A 19,155-nucleotide genomic window follows, 5' to 3' on the forward strand; every position below is an offset into this window, starting at 1 on the left:
TCACCTAAAAAAAATACAACAAATAACCCCCTTATAGTGGGGGAGTTACTTAGGAATCACATCTTACTTATAAGCATTAACTTAGCTGATATTGGTAAAATACTAGATAATTAATCAAATTAATGAGCAAAAATAAATTTCATCTCAAATAGTGCGTCAAAAACATGAAGGTCCCTGCCAACTCAGAAAGCATATTATAGGGAATTAGTTTCCACCTTATTCCTGACCTAATCCAACTGCACACAGCAGACATTCAAATCAAAAGTGAGGCTGGGCTTGTACCTACATTTTTAATAATTTTTGAGCTCTTCCCATCTCATCCATTAGAAGCACCCAATAGAAACAAAGCAACAAAAACAGATCTTCCATTTCTGCAGAATAACATAATATAGATACCTTAAACTACTCTCCCAAATAAAAATAACTAAAGAAGAAGAAACTAGAACATCTTTTTAAATGCACCAGTGAGGTGACAACAAAGTCAGAGAGAGTAAAAGCAGGAAAGCCACGAAGTAAGAAAGCACCAAACCCAGAACCAGAGTGGTCCCCTTGAACTTCCACTGTAACGATTACGTGGAGCAAGAGAGGAGATAAAACTAGGACCACTCGAGATAGTGGGTTTAACAGGTCCCTGCATAAAAGTGGAACTTCGCAGAACTATATTCTCAGGATATGAGTGATGAGAAATAAACTCACTTCACCAGAAGAGAAGAAAAACTGCTTTTTAACCCCAGCACCATTTTGGAGGGTGGGCTGAAGTGTGGCAGTGGTCTGGACAGAAAAATCTCTCTTGAGAATTCATAGCCAACAACTAGTACTCCTGTGGTTTTGTGGTCTAAATTCATACTGTGCACTTCAAGAAAGCTCAAGCAGGGAATTTAATTTAAAGATTGTCCAGATTGATGGTGCCTACATATACCTGCAGAAGCAAATATAAATACTCCCTGGAAAATTTATCCTTAATCTAAACTATAAAGAACTTGCAGAGACAACTTTCAAGGAATATAAGCCCACAGTAAATAAATCATAAACACACAAGGAAATAAGATGCCATGAATGGGCACCAATAGAAACAGGCAAATGAGGAGTTCCCATGGAGCAGTGGAAAACGAATCTGACTAGGAACTGTGAGGTTGCGAGTTTGATTCCTGGCCTCGCTCAGTGGGTTAAGGATATGGTGTTGCCGGGAGCTGTGGTGTAGGTCGCAGATGTGGCTTGGATCCCAAGTTGCTATGACTGTGGCTTAAGTCAGCAGTGGTAGCTCCAACTGGACCCCTAGCCTGGGAACCTCCATATGCTGCAGGTGAGGCCCTAAAAAGCAAAAAAAAAAAAAAAAAAGGAGATAAAGAAAAGAAACAGGCAAATGAAACCAGATCTAGAAAGACTTCAAATATGAGAATTATTAGCATAAATAAGAATTTCTAATGTATCTCAATTAAAAAATTTTCAAAAGGAACAAAATTTTATTTAAAAAGTCTACCAAGCTGTCTTGAGAAAGGACCAAAAACAATGGTTAAAGATTTTAAAATTAAAAACTCATCCTACAAATCTTTATTGAGTACCTATGTACTAGGTGTCACACCTTTGTCTAAACTCTGGGGATAAAGCAGTAGGATTAAAAAAAAAAATTAAAGTGAAATTTGAAAGTATAAAAAAATCCCTTTCCTATCAAGGACAATTTAAATAGACTAGAAATAAATTGAGGAAAGAACTGGTGAACCAAAAGACAAATGCAAAGAAACAGCTCAGAACAAAAACATAAAGACAAAGATAACAAAAATATGAAAGAAGGACATGGAATGGGAAGTGGGAAAAAGTCTAACATATGTCTCCTGGAATTTCACAGTGAAGAAAATATAATGAAAGAGGAAGAGGCGTTATTCTAATAAATAATGATAGAATTTTCCTAACATTAATCTTTAGCTGGAAAACCAAAGGCTCTCTTGCGGGAATTATAAAAAAAAGAAAAAAAGTAAAAAAAACTCCCCACTTAAATATAAACAAACCACAGAATACCAAAGACAAGGCAAAATCTATAAAGCAGCCAGAAAGAGAGCTGATCTATTTCAACTGAAATTTGAAATCTATAGGATTTAAACAAATAAAAAAGAAAAGAGAAAGTTCTCTTTATGGCTCAGTTGTTAATGACTCCAACTAGGATCCATGAGTAGGTGGGTTCAATCCCTGGCCTCCCTCACTGGCTCGGATCCCAAGTTGCTGTGGCTGTGGCACAGGCCAGCAGCTGTAGCTCCTATTTGACCCCTAGTCTGGAAACTTCCATATGCTGCAGGTGCAGCCCTAAGAAGCAAAAGAAAAGAAAAGATACCAGTTTTCCAAATAGCAGCTTGAGCAAAGGTACAGAAGAAAAGGGAAGAGAACGTCTGGGTGGAGCCAAAGGTCTGCAATGGGTAAAATAGGGATAAATGCTGAGTAATAATATTGGAAAGATGGGGTGAAAGCAGATTTCAGAAGGTCTGAAAGAGTCTGGTATTCAGCCTGAAATGGGGGGACAGTCATCCCTAAAGGCTCTGAAAAAGAGAATAAAATTATGGATGTGGCATCAGAAAAACTAACCTATCAGCTGAACCAGAGGCAGAGATACCAAGTGGAAGCCTATTTAAATAAAAAGACCAGCCTATGGCAAAAACATAAAGTGGGAGAAAGATAGTCTCTTTAGCAAGTAGTGCTGGGAAAACTGGACAGGTGCATATAAATCAATAAAAATAGAATACACCCTCACACCATGCACAAAAATAAACTCAAAATAGCTTAAAGACTTGAACATAAGACAAGATACCATCAAACTCCTAGAAGAGAACATAGGCAAAACATTCTCTGACATCAACCATACAAATGTTTTCTTAGGTCAGATGCCCAAGGCAACAGAAATAAAAACAAAAATAAACCAGTGGGACCTAATCAAACTTACAAGCTTTTGCACAGTAAAGGAAACCATTTAAAAAAAAAAAAAAAAAGACAAGCTATGGAATGGGAAAGAATAGTTGCAAATGATGCAATCAACAAGGCCTTAATCTCCAAAATAAATAAGCAACTCATACAACTCAACAGCAAACAAACAAACAACTCAATTGAAAAATGGGCAGAAGACCACTTCTCCAAAGACATATGGATAGCCAACGGGCACATGAAAAAATGCTGAACATCTCTAATTATTAGAGAAATGCAAATCAAAAACTACAAGGAGGTACCACCTCACATGAGTCAGAATGGCCATCATCAAGAAGTCTACAAATAACAAATGCTGGAGAGGGTGTGGAGAAAAAGGTGCTCTCATGCATCGTTTATGGGAATGTAAACTGGTACAACCACTGTAGAAAACAGTATGGAGTTACCTCAGAAAACTAAATATAGAAGTACCATATGATCCAGCAATCTCACTCCTGGGCATATATCCAAACAAAACTTTCATTGAAAAAGATACATGCATTGAAAAATAGCAGCATTTGTAGCAGCATGGATAGACCTAGAAATTATCATGCTAAGTGAAGTCAGTCAGACAGTGAGACACCAACATCAAATGCTATCACTTACATGTGGAATCTGAAAAAAGGACACAGTGAACTTCTTTGCAGAACAGATACTGACTCACAGACTTTGAAAAACTTATGGTTTCCAAAGGAGACAGTTTGGGGGGTGGGAGGATATACTGGGGGTTTCGGATGGAAATACTATAAAACTGTATTGTGATGATCATTGTACAACTATAAGTGTAATAAATTCAGTAATAAAAAAATTATTAAAAAAAAAAAAAAAAAAAAAGTCTCTCCAGGAGTTCCCGTCGTGGCTCAGTGGAAATGAATCTGACTAGCATCCATGAGGATGGCCAGTTCCATCCCTGGCCTTGCTTAGGAGTTAAGGATCTGGCGTTGCTGTGCACTGTGGTGTAGGTCGCAGACACGGCCCAGAACCTGTGTTGCTGTGCCTGTGGCTGTGGCCAGCAGCTACAGCTCCAATTTAATCCCTAGCCTGAGAACCTCCATATGCCACAGGTGAGGCCCTAAAAGGACAAAAAAATTAAAATAAAATAAAATAGTCTCTCCCACCACTCTGTCACCTTATTTTCTTTTCTTCGTAGCACTTACCCATGTCTGAAATGTTCTTGTTTCTCTAGTTCTATATCTTGTCTCCCTGAACCACCCTGTCCCACTCTCACTGGACTGTTAAGACCATGAGAGAAGGGATCTTGTTTGTGTTGCTCACTATCCCAGTCTAGCATCAATAACAGTGCATGGAACAAAGTTGAGGTGCTCAATGATGGACGGACAATGAATTAACATACCCAACACTGGAGCACTATATGCTTCCAGGAGTACCATTTACTCATATCCTATGGGTTGTACAGAACACAGAAAGAATCGCCTTATACTACGACAGAAAGCAGGCCATGAGCTGTGGCAGTCAGAACACAGGCAACTCAAATGCTATCTGGCGCCAATGTGTCCCACTACATTTGAAAACTGGGTATAATTTACCCCTCTCCTGATAGGGGCATCAACTGTCCTATAAATAAACAACTAATATTTTAAATTATTAACTGAGAATTCTGAGCTCCAACTGTAGATTAGCCATTGTATATTCCTTAGTCTTCCTTGGTTACAAATGTCTTTCTGGCATTTCCCATCATGGCTCAGCAGTAATGAACCTGACTGGTATCCAAGAGGACACAAGTTCAATCCCTGCCCTCACTCAGTGGGTTAAAGATCCAAGGTTGCCCTGAGATGTGGTATAGGTGGCAGGCTCAGCTCGGATCTGGCATTGCTATGGCTGCGGTGTAGGCTGGCAGCTATAGCTCCGATTGGATCCCTAGCCTGAGAACTTCCATATGCCATGGGTGCAGCCCTAAAAAAAAAAAAAAAAAAAAGTCTTTTGGGAAATTCTTTACTTAATCCACTGAGCTATGACATAAACACAGCTAAAGTGCTTGATTCAGAAGGGGTCAGTTCCGTGATTCATTAATATCAATCTTAGGAGAGCCATCCAAAAGGCTTTTAAAAATCTAGGAATAGATAATGAAAATTTCAGACTGTCAGGCTCAATTTCACACATATCACTCTGATAGCAAAAATGCCCACTACTACCCACATGAACCAGATCAGAGAGACCAGTCTCCTAGGGCCTTTAAGAGGTTACACTTAGCACCACTCACTGACCCATCACTGAAGTTACTTTCTACAACCAGTGTTTGTAAAGCAATCACTCCATCTCTCCTAACCTTAGAACTTCTGAGCCATCTCCATCAAATTGCTGTCCTTAAGGCAGATCAGCCTATGGGAATTCCAACTGGAGGCCCTAGTAAGAACCAAACCCAAGGGGGGGACCGTGTCCCTTGAGAAGAAGTACAAGCATGATGAAAATTAGAAGTAATACTGTGTGAACATCTATTTTTCCTCTCTTTTCCTCCTCCTGTAGGTTCTATAGCCTAGTGATTCTCAGTCTTCACTTCTTAAGCAGCAGGAAAAACTTCATGGAAGTTCAATACATAAAACAAATAAAAGCAGAGCTGTTAGCTGATGGGACAACAAGGAGCTCAAAGGGCTTGCCCTCTTTGCTCACCCAGAACCCACCCCCAGGTATATTGGAATCACAAGGGCAATAAGGAACCAGGTCTGAAAAATACTGGCCTGGTGAGGATTTTGATGATGATAATGATGATAATTTAACTTAACAGTTATGTCCTTAAGAGAAGAATAATAAGGAACAACACATTATAGTCCCAGCTTCATACCAGCCTATTCTACGTAGAGTGATTCTATGAAATGTTCACCCGTCTCAGCTCTAGGCACCTTCTGCATTTGGGAACTTGGGTCCCTATCAGCACAGAACTCCTCAGGTCAGGAGAAGCCACATTTGCACTGCACTGTGAAGGTCTCTTCAAGAGATTGCAAGAGAAGCATCACTCACAAGGCTTGGGGTTTCAGGGTCAGACCATGTGAAACATTCAGTCAAAAGAAGGGGTGGGGGGATGCTTAATTAACTAGTACCTGAAGCCTTAGGTACATTAAGGAACTAGTAGGGCCAACTATTTGCAAAAAAATTGAGATGTTTCCTCTAACCATGGAAAAACTGAAGTTACCTGTCACAGATGGGTTAGCTCAATTAAAGAAAAAGGAGGTTTCAAAATTTACAAGTCAAAGGGAATTTCCAATGCTCCCTTCATACAGCATTTGAACTGAGAAATTTCCAAGTCAGGCTCATTGTATAATGTGACAGAGGAAGGGATCTGGGTTTTGTCATCATATTCTTTTTTTTAATGGCGGTTTGCTCCCTCGACATGCGAAATTCCAGGACCAGGGATTGAACCCATACCACAATGGCAACTTGAGCCATAGCAGCGACAGGTTAAGGACAGATCCTTAACCCACTGAGCTACCAGATAGCATTTTCTTATACAAAAATATATAAACATAAATATTCTTCTCCAGAGTAGGCAGGATATCAGAAACTAAGCAGTGGTAGCGCAGCACAAAACTGCACCTTTTTTCACAATTTGAAAAAGCAATAATAACTTACCATATATTTTACATTAGACATAATTAGATTCTTAACCCACTGAGGCACCAAGGAACTCCTTGTCATCATATTCTTAGCCATCATTAGTTATTTTACAAGATATATGAAAACTTGTGGCAATTATGGAGTTCATTTATTTTAATACTTCTGTCCTACCTCTGTGGCCTAACTTGGAGAAATACTAACTAAACCGAATGAGGATTAGGTCTACTGAATAATAAAATGGACTAACTTATGTTATTGCCCATATGGAATACTTTGTAGCCACTTTTTACCACGTTGTAAAAGAAAACTTAAAAACATGGGGCAAATACTAGTTATACTGAGTAAAAATGAGAGTTCCTGCTATGATGCAACAGGATCAGTGGCATCTCTGCAGTGCCAGGATGCAGGTTCAATCCCTGGCCTGGCATAGTGGATTAAGGATCCAGTGTTGCCACAGCTGCAGTATAGGTCACAAATGCAGCTTGGATCTGACCCCTGGCCTGGGGACTCCATATGCTGTGGGATGGCCAAAAAAGAAAAAAAGAAAAAAAAAAGAGTAAAAATAGATCTAGAACATTATGAATCTAATTTTGTACTTTTTACAAGGTATACATATTCATTAAGAATAAAAACCAGAAACAGACACACCAAAATATTATCAGTGGCTACCTCTGAGTGGTTTGTATTTTTTAGTTTAAATTTGTCCATGCTTAACAAATTTTCTATTTTAACTCAGGAAAAAAGTACTAAAAACAAAAAGAAATTTTACTTATAGTCATGGATACAGTATATCCTGAGTTATAAGGTATGTATATTTCATTAATTCAAGACTCATATACAAACTCCAGAGCTGTATGATTGTGGAGCCAAACTCCAGCCACAACCACTTTGGAAGAAACAGCTGCTCACACAACTGCTCAAGTGAGCCAAGCCTAATTGCTCCTGGCAGCATAGTAGGCACAGTGTGGGAAAGGACACATGGCCAGGTGGGCACACAACCCGGTTCTCAGTCCATCGTAAGAGAACTGTCACTGTTTGGATGCAACCCCATCAGTGGACTGCACCAAGCCGATCTAGAAGCCTTTGCCTCTGTGAGGATGGAGGCTTATTTCACTGTTTGTTTTAAGACTGCCTTTGTATTAATGAAAAGCAGAAAAAAAAAAATCCTTGGACATGTCTGCAATGTAAATGTCACTGATGTGTAATCAGTGGGGCAGCTTAATTTAAGGCACAGTCGGTGAAATCAGACAAATCTAAGTTCAAGTTCTGGCTCCACCATTCCCTCACTACAGGAGCTTGGGCAAGTTTCATGGTGTCATAAGCCTTCGTCTTTCAAAGAAAGTTGCCACACCAACCTACCAGGATTTTAGTGAAGATTTAAAATATTTACCAGTATATTACAACATCTGCTAATTTAATAAAAATACTTTATAAGTCTAAATACACACATTTTTCAAATCATGTCATACACTACTAGAAAAAAAAACAATAGATACTATTTATTCTTAAACTCACTTAAACTTAAAACTCACATCCATCAGGGTAACTTTCCAGTTACACACACTGAAAGTGATAGCTTGAACCAAAACTAAGCACTTGAATAGATGCTCTACATTTTAAAAGATTCAAGCTCTGAAACAAGTTTGTGAACTACATGAGAAGATTGTAGGCAAAATCTCACTATTCCTCTTCTATATCATCTTCACTAACTTATTTTATTTTATTGTCTTTTTGCCTTTTCTAGAGCCACTCCCGCAGCCAGGCCAGGGGTCTAATCAGAGCCATAGCCAGCGGCCTACACCAGAGCCACAGCAGTGCAGGATCCGAGCCGCATCTGCAACCTACACCACAGCTCACGGCAACGCCAGATCCTTAACCCACTGAGCAAGGGCAGGGGTCAAACCCGCAACCTCATGGTTCCTAGTCGGATTTGTTAACCACTGAGCCATGATGGGAACTCCTTTACTAACTATTTTAAAAGGAGCTGGGTACTGGTGCAAATGTCACAGGCATGACAAGATTTTATCAGAAATATCAAGGCCCACTCATCTCCTATATTGGCCTCATAATCAATTAAGAATGTAGCAGTAAAGACATCAGAGCCTATGTTAGAAAGAGGGCATATTTTAAGTGTCTCATAACAATTACATACTCTCAGTAAAATTAGAAAATAATTTATTTTAATATGCTAATTAAATGCTTTAATTATAGATATAAACCAAAGAGGAAACCATGAAATGGGAAAAAGCAGCAAATAATGGTGAAAATAGTAAAGTAGAAGGTTAAAATTTTATAGACATTGGGATAGTTTGCAAACCCGCCTTCAAAAAAGAGGGGAAGCACATTGTTCATTGTCTTCACTGCACATAGTACAGGGCAGGACAACCGAGTGCTGGATCTCATATCTGCCATTTACTCTCTGAGAACCAAGAGGCCAGTTATTTAGCCGCTTGGAACCTCAGTGTTTTAATCTAGAAAGTGGGACTTGTTTAATGTTCTCATGATAGTATAATGGCCAAAGACATAAAATAGTTGGCACAGGGTACAGTTAAAGTATTTATTGGGGAGTTTCCATTGTGGTGCAGCAGAAAAGAATCTGCCTAGTAACCATGAGGTTTCGGGTTCAATTCCTGGCCTCACTCAGTGGGTTAAGCATCAGGGTGTTGCTGTGAGCTGTGGTGTAGGTCGCAGACATAGCTCAGATCCTGCGTTGCTATGGCTGTGGCTGTGGCTGGCAGCTGTATGTAGCTCTGATGCAACCGCTGGCCTAGGAACCTCCATATGCCACGGGTGTGGCACTAAAGAGTGGGGAAGAAAAAAAAAAAAAGTAAAGTACTATATTGGTAGATGTGGGAGGTGGGAGGGGGTAAAGGGTCAAGGTGACATATAACATGACATAGGCTATGCCATAAAAAAGGAGCCAGTGCATCAAGAGACACATCCACTTAAGGTCACAGGTTATGAAATAATGGATGACTCTGACCTTGACAATAAGTTTGGTTGAGGAGATGAGAATTGTTGATATAAACAAGAAACTGTTAACATTGTAACTTATGGGGATCAGTGAGACAAGCAGGTCAAAGGTAATAACTAACAGGGAACCAGTGAATCTGATATAGCCACCAACCAATCAGACTCAGATGCAGCCTCGACTTCACTCAGGGTAGAGAAAAACCAATAAATAACAGCTGATTCAAAGGACACACATTCACTGAGCTTTGACACTGACTGCCCTATTCCCAGAAGAGAAGACAGTGACGTCTTCAGCTAGAAATTTACTATTGCTTTCATCTGTCTAGAGTCAAATGTGGCCTCTATCTTCGTTATTGTTTGTCAGGTGATAGGAAGGATTCTAGAGGAGCTGAGTCAGAGGCGCTCAAGAAAGAGTTAAGAGTGAATTCTCATCAAACTGTCGCGTTTAGGGAATAGCCACTAGCTTATCTGAGGCTAGAGGGTATGGGTCTGCTTTAAGAAGGTTCCCAAAGAATGGCTCAACCTCACTTTATACAGCGGAGCAACCACACCAGGTTCAATCCAAGTTTTAAGTCATTACATACCTCCAACAGCTACTGTTTTGCATTTATCCCTGGGTTCCTTTGAAATTATTCTCATGTGCGCTCCCTGAGGCAGGGTCTTGTCTTTGATTTCATGAGCTTTCCAACCAGTCGCTTTTGTGCATCCCAAGGAACTCAATGGTGCACCTACAACAGAAGATTGATTTAAGCTTAACCACTTTGAAAATGGAATCATGAAATTCCTATGTTAAAAGAGACCTTATCAATCCAGCACACCTCACTATAAACTAAAGCATTTAAGTTTGGGAGTTCCCGTCGTGGCGCAGTGGTTAACAAATCCGACTAGGAACCATGAGGTTGTGGCTTCGATCCCCGGCCTTGCTCAGTGGGTTAAGGACCCGGCGTTGCCGTGAGCTGTGGTGTAGGTTGCAGACTCGGCTCGGATCCCGAGTTGCTGTGGCTCTGGCATAGGCCTGTGGCTACAGCTCCTATTTGACCCCTAGCCTGGGAACCTCCATATGCCGCGGGAGCGGCCCAAGAAATAGCAAAAAAAAGACCAAAAAAAAAAAAAAGCATTTAAGTTTGGTGTGTTTTTTTGCTTTTTAGGGCCACACCCACAGCATATGGAGGTGCCCAGGCTAGGGATCAAATCAGAGCTGTAGCCACAGCCATAGCAATGTGGAATCCAAGCCACATCTGTGACCTACACCACAGCTCAGGGAAATGCCAGATCCTTAAAGGTAAATCCTTAACCCACCGAGCAAGGCCAGGGGTTGAACTCGTCATGGATCCTAGTTGGGTTCATTAACCGATGAGCCATGAAGGGAACTCCATAAAGCCTTTAAGTTTTAAAGTATTAAATTGGAAACAAGAAATTCACAACTGACCTTCCTCACCTCCCACACTCATCTTTTCTCACCCCCATCTTTCCTTTTCTCTTTCTTCGAACTCTTAAAAAAACTGTCAAAATATGCACAACATAAAACTCATCCCATCTTTCCTTAACTGAAAATTAAAGTCTGTAATCTTCTATCACAGAGGCATTTCTCCTTTTATATAGTTATAGTAGATAAACAGCTAAGAAAAATACATAAGAAAACTAGAGAATTAAGCCAGTAGGTTCAAAAATCCAACTAACAAACTTACAGAAAACAGAAAAAAAAAAAGTGGACAAAATGAAATTATCAAAGAATATAAGAAAATTTTCCAAATTAGGAGTTTCCAAATTCAAAGGACCCTGAACGTGAACAAACAATAATACATACGTTCCAATATGATATTTCAGAATTCTGGGGATAAACAAAAGAATCAAACATTTATCCAGCAAAATAAAACAGTTTTCACACAAGAACTTTCAACATAAGTCTCACAAAGTTCAGTCCTAAACAAAATATAGTTGGAGTTCTCATCATGGCAAAGCAGAAAGAAATCTGACTAGGAACCATGAGGATGTGAGTTCGATCCCTGGCCTCACTCAGTGGGTTAAGGATCTGGTGTTGCTGTGAGCTATAGCGTAGGTCACAGCTGAGGGTCAGATCCTGCATTGCTGTGGCCATGGCATGGGCTGGCAGCTATAGCTCCAATTCAACCCCTAGCCTGGGAACTTCCATATGCCTTGGATGTGGCCCTAAAAAGCAAAAGCAAAAGCAAAAGCAAAAAAAAAAAAAAATATATATATATATACATATCATAATAGACATTAAATATGTATTTAACCACAGACTATAACATGACTGCATGAGATAGGAAGGGTAGGTGTGTACTGAAGGTAAAGGATTATGTATAAGAGGTAAATACTCAGCAGGAATCAATGGATATGTTTATAAAACTTTAAAGGAAATCAGTAAATGCACTTAAAGCATACAGCGTGCTATTTGGCAATAGTTAGGTGGATATCAGAAAACATAACTAAAAAGGTTGAAAAGTACCATCTTTGGTTAAAGGAGTAATGAGAGTATAAGAACAAGAAATGGCTGTTACAGTGTTATTTTAATTTTAAACAATGTATATGCAATTATCTCGAAATAAACCAAATAAATGAACAAATGGATGGAAGGAAAGAAGGGAGGAAGGGAGGGAGGGAGGAAAGAATATTTAACAAAGCAAATCTACAAATTGTTACACAGTAGAGATCTCCAATGTTCATCTACACAGAAAGAATGAAAACAGCAACTGTTCTAACACTATGCAAACGGTTTCTTGTGGCTCAGAATAAAATTACCAGTGACAGTACCATACACAAGTTCCAAAAGTGCTATATCACAAACAACTAAAATGATAACACACTTTGGATGCTTCAAAAATGTGACTCTAATAATGAAGACACTGGCATCAAATATGTATGTAAACAGTTGGAAGAAAATTATTCTGAAGTAGGGAAAAAGTACTAGTTGTAATATTATGTTTTATAGAAATACATGATTATTAAATACACATGTGTAACTACATTAATTAAACAAGTATAAACATGTATTTGACTATTACATCTATATCCCAAAATATTCCTTATATATTTAAATTGGCCACAAAAATTGTTTTATTCTTCCCAGTGGAAAAAAAGGATGAGAAACATAGTCTACACATAAAAGGTTTATAAAAAAAAATTAAAAATCCATTTACCTGAATCACGTTATCTTTCTTCATCAGTCTTCCTTGCAATCTAGAAGAAAATAATAAGTAAATGAAAACGTATTCTTCCAACAATGAGCTGCTTCTAAGGAAAAAAACCTAAAATCCAAGCTATTATTTATTTCTTGTTCCCAAGGGAGAGCAAAAATTGTTCTTTCCCATTTTGTAGCTGATTTGCAACTGTCATGGTATTCCGAGTAAGTTTTAACAATGCCAAGCTGTATAGAAAGGATATAAAGCAAATGCCAATAAAAAATTGCATACCAAGTACATCTAATAGTGTAACATGACTTTTAAAATCACATAACTTATGAATTATCTCCACAACATTCAGGTAAATAACTGCTAATTGACAATATGATGAAAGAAAAGAAGCAAAAAAACCTATTTTCAAAACATAAGAATTACAACTCCAAGGTGAAAAGAGTAGCAACATGTTTAAATTTTATTTTTACCAGAATGCAATCAATAGTAAATTAAGTGGAACTACAGACCATATAAATATGTTTATAATCAAAGAGCTTATAAACAGACTTTCACCAACATCTCCTTAAAGGCTTAGAAATGCTTCCGCATTTAACTTCATGAAAGACTTTCACAACTAAAAATAAAATATAATCCTTCACAAATATATATGTGAATATACATGTGAATTATAGAACTTCAGAAAGAGGGGGAAAAGTACCTTTTTAAAAAATTATTAAACATTTATATTAATGCATTGTATACATACAGAAAAACAGGCATCTTGAGTGGCTTACTTAATTTTCCTAAAGTGAACACAAACGTGTAACCACCACTCTCCCTAGAGTTGACCACTTCCCTGACTTCCAATGCCACACGTTCATTTACCTGTTGGATCAAGGATCTGTCTGACCAAAATAAAATGTTTTAGGGAGAGAGGAACAAGTAGTCACAGACTGCAAGAGAATATTATTTCAGAAAGATGTTGACATGCCTGAGGAAGGTGTTTTGGACGGTTGTTTGAAGTCAACCTGCAAGGTCTCCAGAGACGGTGATAGGGATAGAACAGGCATAGGTAGTTACAGAAGTCCCAATAAGTGACCAGAGATAGAGAGCGGAACTTAGGGGACTTTGGGAGATCACTGTTAAGTTAATAAATTGCTCAAAAAAGCCATCAGAACAAGGCAGGATTGACTGACTAGTGGAGGCATAAGAGTTGCCTTAGGTCATTGAGCGAGGGATGGGATGACGCCCGCATTCAGATTCAGATGAAGGGCAGGAGTTATCGGACCACTCTTCTGCCCGCATTCAGATTCAGGAGTTATCGGACCACTCTTCTGCCCGCATTCAGATTCAGATGAAGGGCAGGAGTTATCGGACCACTCTTCTGCTGATTTGAATACACACCTCACTGGATACTAAGGAGGAGCTACTGCTTAAAGAAAGAGGAAGAGGAGGTCTTTAATTAGATTCAGACTAATTAAAGACACTGTAATTAGATTCAGACTCCCCTTGGATGATAAAACTGTAGCCCACCAGAACCTCGGGGCAGAGCCTCCTTGCCTGCCTGCTTGCATCTCTCACAAGCGTCCAATCTCAATAAATCTATTTCTTGCCTATCACTTTGTCTCTCACTGAACTCCTTCTGGGCGGAGGCCAGATGAACCTGAACCTCAGTGAGTCCAGACATTGGGTGAGTGCTTCTAATTTAAAATGTGGGTTCAATTCCCAATCTGGGTTTTGGCCGGGTTCAGTCCACTAGTGCTGTCAGTTTCAATAGTAGGAATTGAAGCTGTTTTATGATACAAATAGAAGGGGAAAGGCCGTATTGTCCAGGTTGAATGTACTGCTGGGAGTGAAATATGGGAGGTGGGAGCAGAGGGGGCCAAGGGAGTTTGGACCTCCTTCCAATAGGTACAGAAACACCTATAAAATAAAAAATATAAAATAAAAAATATGTTTAGTCTACTACTAGTCTAACAGCTAGACACCACCTCCTTTGATCTTCTAATTGCTCTGAAGACAGCCTATCAGCCTATAGACAGATAAGATACTGAGTCTCAAAGCAAAGTTTAGTGTCCAAAGTTGAACAGTTAGTAGGTGATATAAAGCAGCTCATCTTTACAACTTGTAAGCCACCCAGGGCTAGAGACATCCAAAACAAAAAGGACAATGTTCACAGAAAAGCAGCCACTGTAATTAGATTCAGAATATATCGTATTGTCCCAGCTCACATATCATTAAAGGAAAAGAACCAAGTAGTTCAGGTTCCACAAAGTCTTCTGAATTACCCCAAAGTTGACTGGTTCTGCTACTTGTAAAGTAGGCGCACTCATCTTTCTGTACCTCAAAGGAGAAGTTTCGAAGGAAATGCTTAAACTTGCCAAGGTATAAATTTCTGACATGTTAACTTGTTTTCTCACCCTTACGCTTTCCCACTGCAATGAGGGAAATCAAAAGAACATGACATCCCTCAGAGAAAGCCATAGATGCAGAAGGCAAATTACCACCAAAAATTATTGAGGAACCTGAGATAATGCCACCTTCAAATGATACACCACATCTGCATGAATATCTAATTCTGTCATAAGTACTTTCAAAGAGCAGGGGCCAAACTGGGAACACCCTTCAAAAAGGGAACTTTCTATTCGGCTACTTAAGAGAAAAAAGATATAAAATATCTAAAAAAGTTATTGTAACACTATGTGTGATGGACCTAGCAAAAGGCACATAGCTAAAACGGGCTTTTTGTATCCTCACTGCTAAGTACAAAATAATATCAGTGGCAATAACTATGATTATCAGACATCATGAACTGTCTTCACATTTAATGCTATAAGAACCCTACAAGCGGGGAGGGGTTGGGATCACCAATTTATCAAATGCAAACATTGGCCCAAACAAGTTACACACCCTGTGCAAGGTCAGAAGGTTGTCCAAGGTCACAAACTTCTCCAAGATCATAATTTGAGGAAGTAGGAAAGGGTCCCAAATCAAGTGTGTTGCATACCAAAGACACATCATTCTGGCTTAATGATGAAAACAACTAAATTTGCTTTTCAATTCCAAATCATTTCATGATTCTTTCACTGTTTTCTGGTTTCAAATTGTTTTTGATGTGTCCTGAGCAAAGGATATGGACACGCCTTCCTCCTGTGAGACAGGGGGAAGTGCCTTGTTAGCCAGTGGCTTGAGGACAGGAAACAAAAACAGGTCTGGATGGACTCTTTTTATAGATTAGATAACTGCTAAAGCAGCTGAGGGCTCTCTGGTGACTGGCTTTCTAAGGGATCTAGCACAAGGAAAGCACAGTAAAAGCTGAGGGCTTGATTTTACAGTAAACACATGCTGTGAAAATACACCATGAGAAGTTCTTTATGGGACTCGTAAGTAAGTGAGTTAACTATGCTCACCTCCCACAGTAAAGCATCTAGGAAAAAAAAAATTATCCTAATTATACTTACATGGCTGTGGCTCTAAAGTTTCAATTAAGACCCGTGGCAAGACGTCGACATTAACCCAGTGACATTCAGAGGAATACTGGGGGGAGTGAGGATGACAGGACCCTGTGGGGCCCTCCCAGGTACAAAACCTCTCTGTGTTCCCTGTTTCCTGTTTGTAGGAAAGAGGCTTCATTCAACCACCTTGACCTTCCCTGAGTTCCAAAGAGCAGATTCAAACAGTTAGTATCATCAGAGTGGAGAGCAGGCACAAACAAAGGAGAAGCTGTCAAGAAACAAGAGGAAGGGTCCTGGATCCTCATCATGGAACAAACATAACAATACCTTGAGTTCTTGTGCAGGAAGCAAGACCTCCACCCAGGTGGAGTATGGTAACCTCAGGCAGAGCACAAGATTCCTGGAACAGCGCCCTGTTGCCTCACTACCAACAAGCAGAAGAAAGTCTGCACACAGCAGAAAATACCAAACACTCTGACCCCATCCCCAAATGATTAAATTTCCTTTCTCCCTATAAAAACTTTCATGGAGTTCTCATCATGGCTCAGCAGTAATGAACCCAACTAGGATCCATGAGGATGCGGGTTCAATCCCTGGTCTTGCTCAGTGGGTTAAGGATCCAGTGTTGCCGTGAGTTGTGGTGTTAAGTCACAGATGCAGTTCAGACCTGACGTTGCTGTGGCTGTGGTGTAGGACAGCAGCTATAGCTCCCATTCGACCCATCCCCTAGCATGGGAACGTCCGCATGCTGCACCTGCAGCCCTAAAAAGCAAAAAAACAAAAGTAACAAACAACAAAAAAAACTTTCATGGTGGAGCAGAAGCTACAGAGTTGTTTTGTGGGCATGAGTCCACCCTCTTCCCAGGTTGCCTACCTCCTGAATAAAGCGACTTTTCCTTTCCAACCAACCACATTTGTCTCTGGAGTATTGGCTTTTGAGTGGAGAGCAGCCAAACCTGAATTCAGTAACAAGGACAGTAAGGTACCCTTCCCTTAATCACAATAGTTCCGGTACAGCAATGCTCAAACTCCCGTGCTTTTACAACTGGTAACTTCCTCACAGGAAAAACCACACTACAGGAAAAGAAGACTCAAAGTAAAAAGGAATGAGCCTACAAAGCAAGGCTGAGGAAGGAACAGATTCTCTAAGGCATGGCAAACTCCACTTTTCAAGTTTGTGTTTGTAGGGCCAGGCCTTTCAAGGCTTATGACTCCCTCCTTGGGCAGGAAGGGCGGTGGTTTCAACTTGGGGGCCAGCCTGATAGATAGATAGGGAGAGGCTGCCCAGGAAACAATTCTGGGTGGCAACGTCGGAATCAGCTGTCATCATGGACATGTGACATAGAAACTGCAGCAGCCACGCTTTATTTTTTGGCAGCTCTGTCCCAAACTCCATTATTATAATTCAGTTGCTTCTTCTCAGGGGGAAAATGGTGTGTAATTAGACTTGATAATACAGATAGACCAGTAACAGCACAAAATTGATATAATTACCTTTTCTCTACTTTTATTATATTATCTGTTAAAATTACATTTTATTAGATAGTAAAAACCACTGAAAGTTTCCTCATTCTCATAAACGGCATGTCAGGTAAATTAAATCTTAGTTTAAGAACACAAAATTCAAAGTACAAAGTTAGTCCTTTCTTCCTGTCATGCCTAGCTCTCAGTAAACATAGTTTAACTGAAACTTTTTCTTCTTTCTTGGCCTGGAGAAGAACCTTTACAATCTTCAAAGCCTTCAAAGTTGCAAAGCCCCAGGTATCCTGTCTAGTTATGGTGACTGGAAGTTGCAGTCTCTTGCTGGAGACACCGCAAGGCTTGCTTCTGCTCGAAGCTGAGACCAGTGCTCTTCATCAACCACACTCAAGGAAAGTCCTAATCTCCCCTTTGCTACAGGACATGCTTTCTTTTTCCAGATTAAAAGAGTACCAAGAATTGTAGACTGAATGTCTCCACCAGCCCTTCCCCACAGCTTGCCACAATCTGCAACACCTCCTGTTTCTCCTGGGTCAATCACAGAGTTCTTTCTCTGAGCTGTGTGGCTAAGAAGTAAACATGAAATACAAAAGAAAACACAAACTAAAGAAAGAAAACACAAAACAAAAAATAATAGCCATTAACTAACTTCCCTGAGAGTTTAGCAACTTCCCAGCTTAAATTGGGAACTTAAATTCTCAACTTCCCAATTCTCTTAAATGCCCTTTTCTTTTCCCTCTTCCTCTGGAAAAAGCATGTAAATAGATAAATTAGAAGAACAGGTTCACCTAGAAGAAAAAAAATAAGGGAACAAATTGTAGTCTACTAAAACGTGGGAAGTGAAGGAGAGGATTTAAAGGGGTAGGATTGGGGAAAATTGCCAAGAAATACAGCACACAAACACAAGGCACTAGTTACCCCCCAAGATTGACCAAGGGTAACAGCAACTGTGTACTCCAGGAAATGATAAGAGAACTTAATACCACAAAGTGAGACAGTGGTGAAAGTTTAGAAGCTAATCCTAAAGATCTGTGACCTCAAGGCAAACAACTGCACCTCCCCGCTTCTCCAACAGGAACCAAGTGCCTTCCTTAGCCTGAGGGAAAGACATGTACTTCATCCCTTTATTCAGGCAATATTTATTAAGTGGGATTATACAGAGATAAAAGAGTGGCTTCCCTGAAAGAATTCATAGTTTTGCAGAGAAAACCCCCCATAAGCCAGTATTTACATACCTTGGAAGTAAAGAGCAATATCAAAAAACACAAGTACCTTCCTGGTAGGGGCCAGGCACAATTCCTAGACATGTTACGGATCCCATTTGAATCCTTAAAACAAGGCTGGGAGTCTGGCAAATGCCTTCTCCCTTTTCCTGATGGAAACTAGGGTGTATGGGACTCAGAAAAGGGCTTTCAAACATTATTTTTTTTTTCTAATTAAATCTTCAGATACCCTGCATCGTGCCCCAAAGACAGTGCTCAATCCCTATTTTACCTTTTGCAGGATGCCCAGAAGAGTCTCAAGTTCCTAGAACTTTTACTGAGAAACACACAAATTGAAGTCATTTTCTGATATCACAGGTCCTGTTATCAAGG

General features: G+C 39.7%; 1 protein-coding gene across 5 annotated transcripts in view; it reads right to left on the reverse strand.

The window, feature by feature from the left end:
- Nucleotides 1–19,155, reverse strand: part of SGMS1 (sphingomyelin synthase 1) — a 311,375-nt gene that overhangs the window by 138,831 nt on the left and 153,389 nt on the right. For all 5 annotated transcript variants that reach the window (XM_047762700.1, XM_047762703.1, XM_047762702.1 and 2 more), the window contains 2 exons: nt 12,651–12,690; nt 10,074–10,217 (listed from right to left, as the gene is read on the reverse strand). The gene's annotated coding sequence lies outside the window, so the exon portion shown is untranslated. The remainder of the gene's footprint in view (nt 1–10,073; nt 10,218–12,650; nt 12,691–19,155) is intronic.

Source organism: Phacochoerus africanus, chromosome 15 (assembly GCF_016906955.1).
Source record: "Phacochoerus africanus isolate WHEZ1 chromosome 15, ROS_Pafr_v1, whole genome shotgun sequence".
In the NCBI taxonomy this organism is placed as follows: domain Eukaryota; kingdom Metazoa; phylum Chordata; class Mammalia; order Artiodactyla; family Suidae; genus Phacochoerus; species Phacochoerus africanus.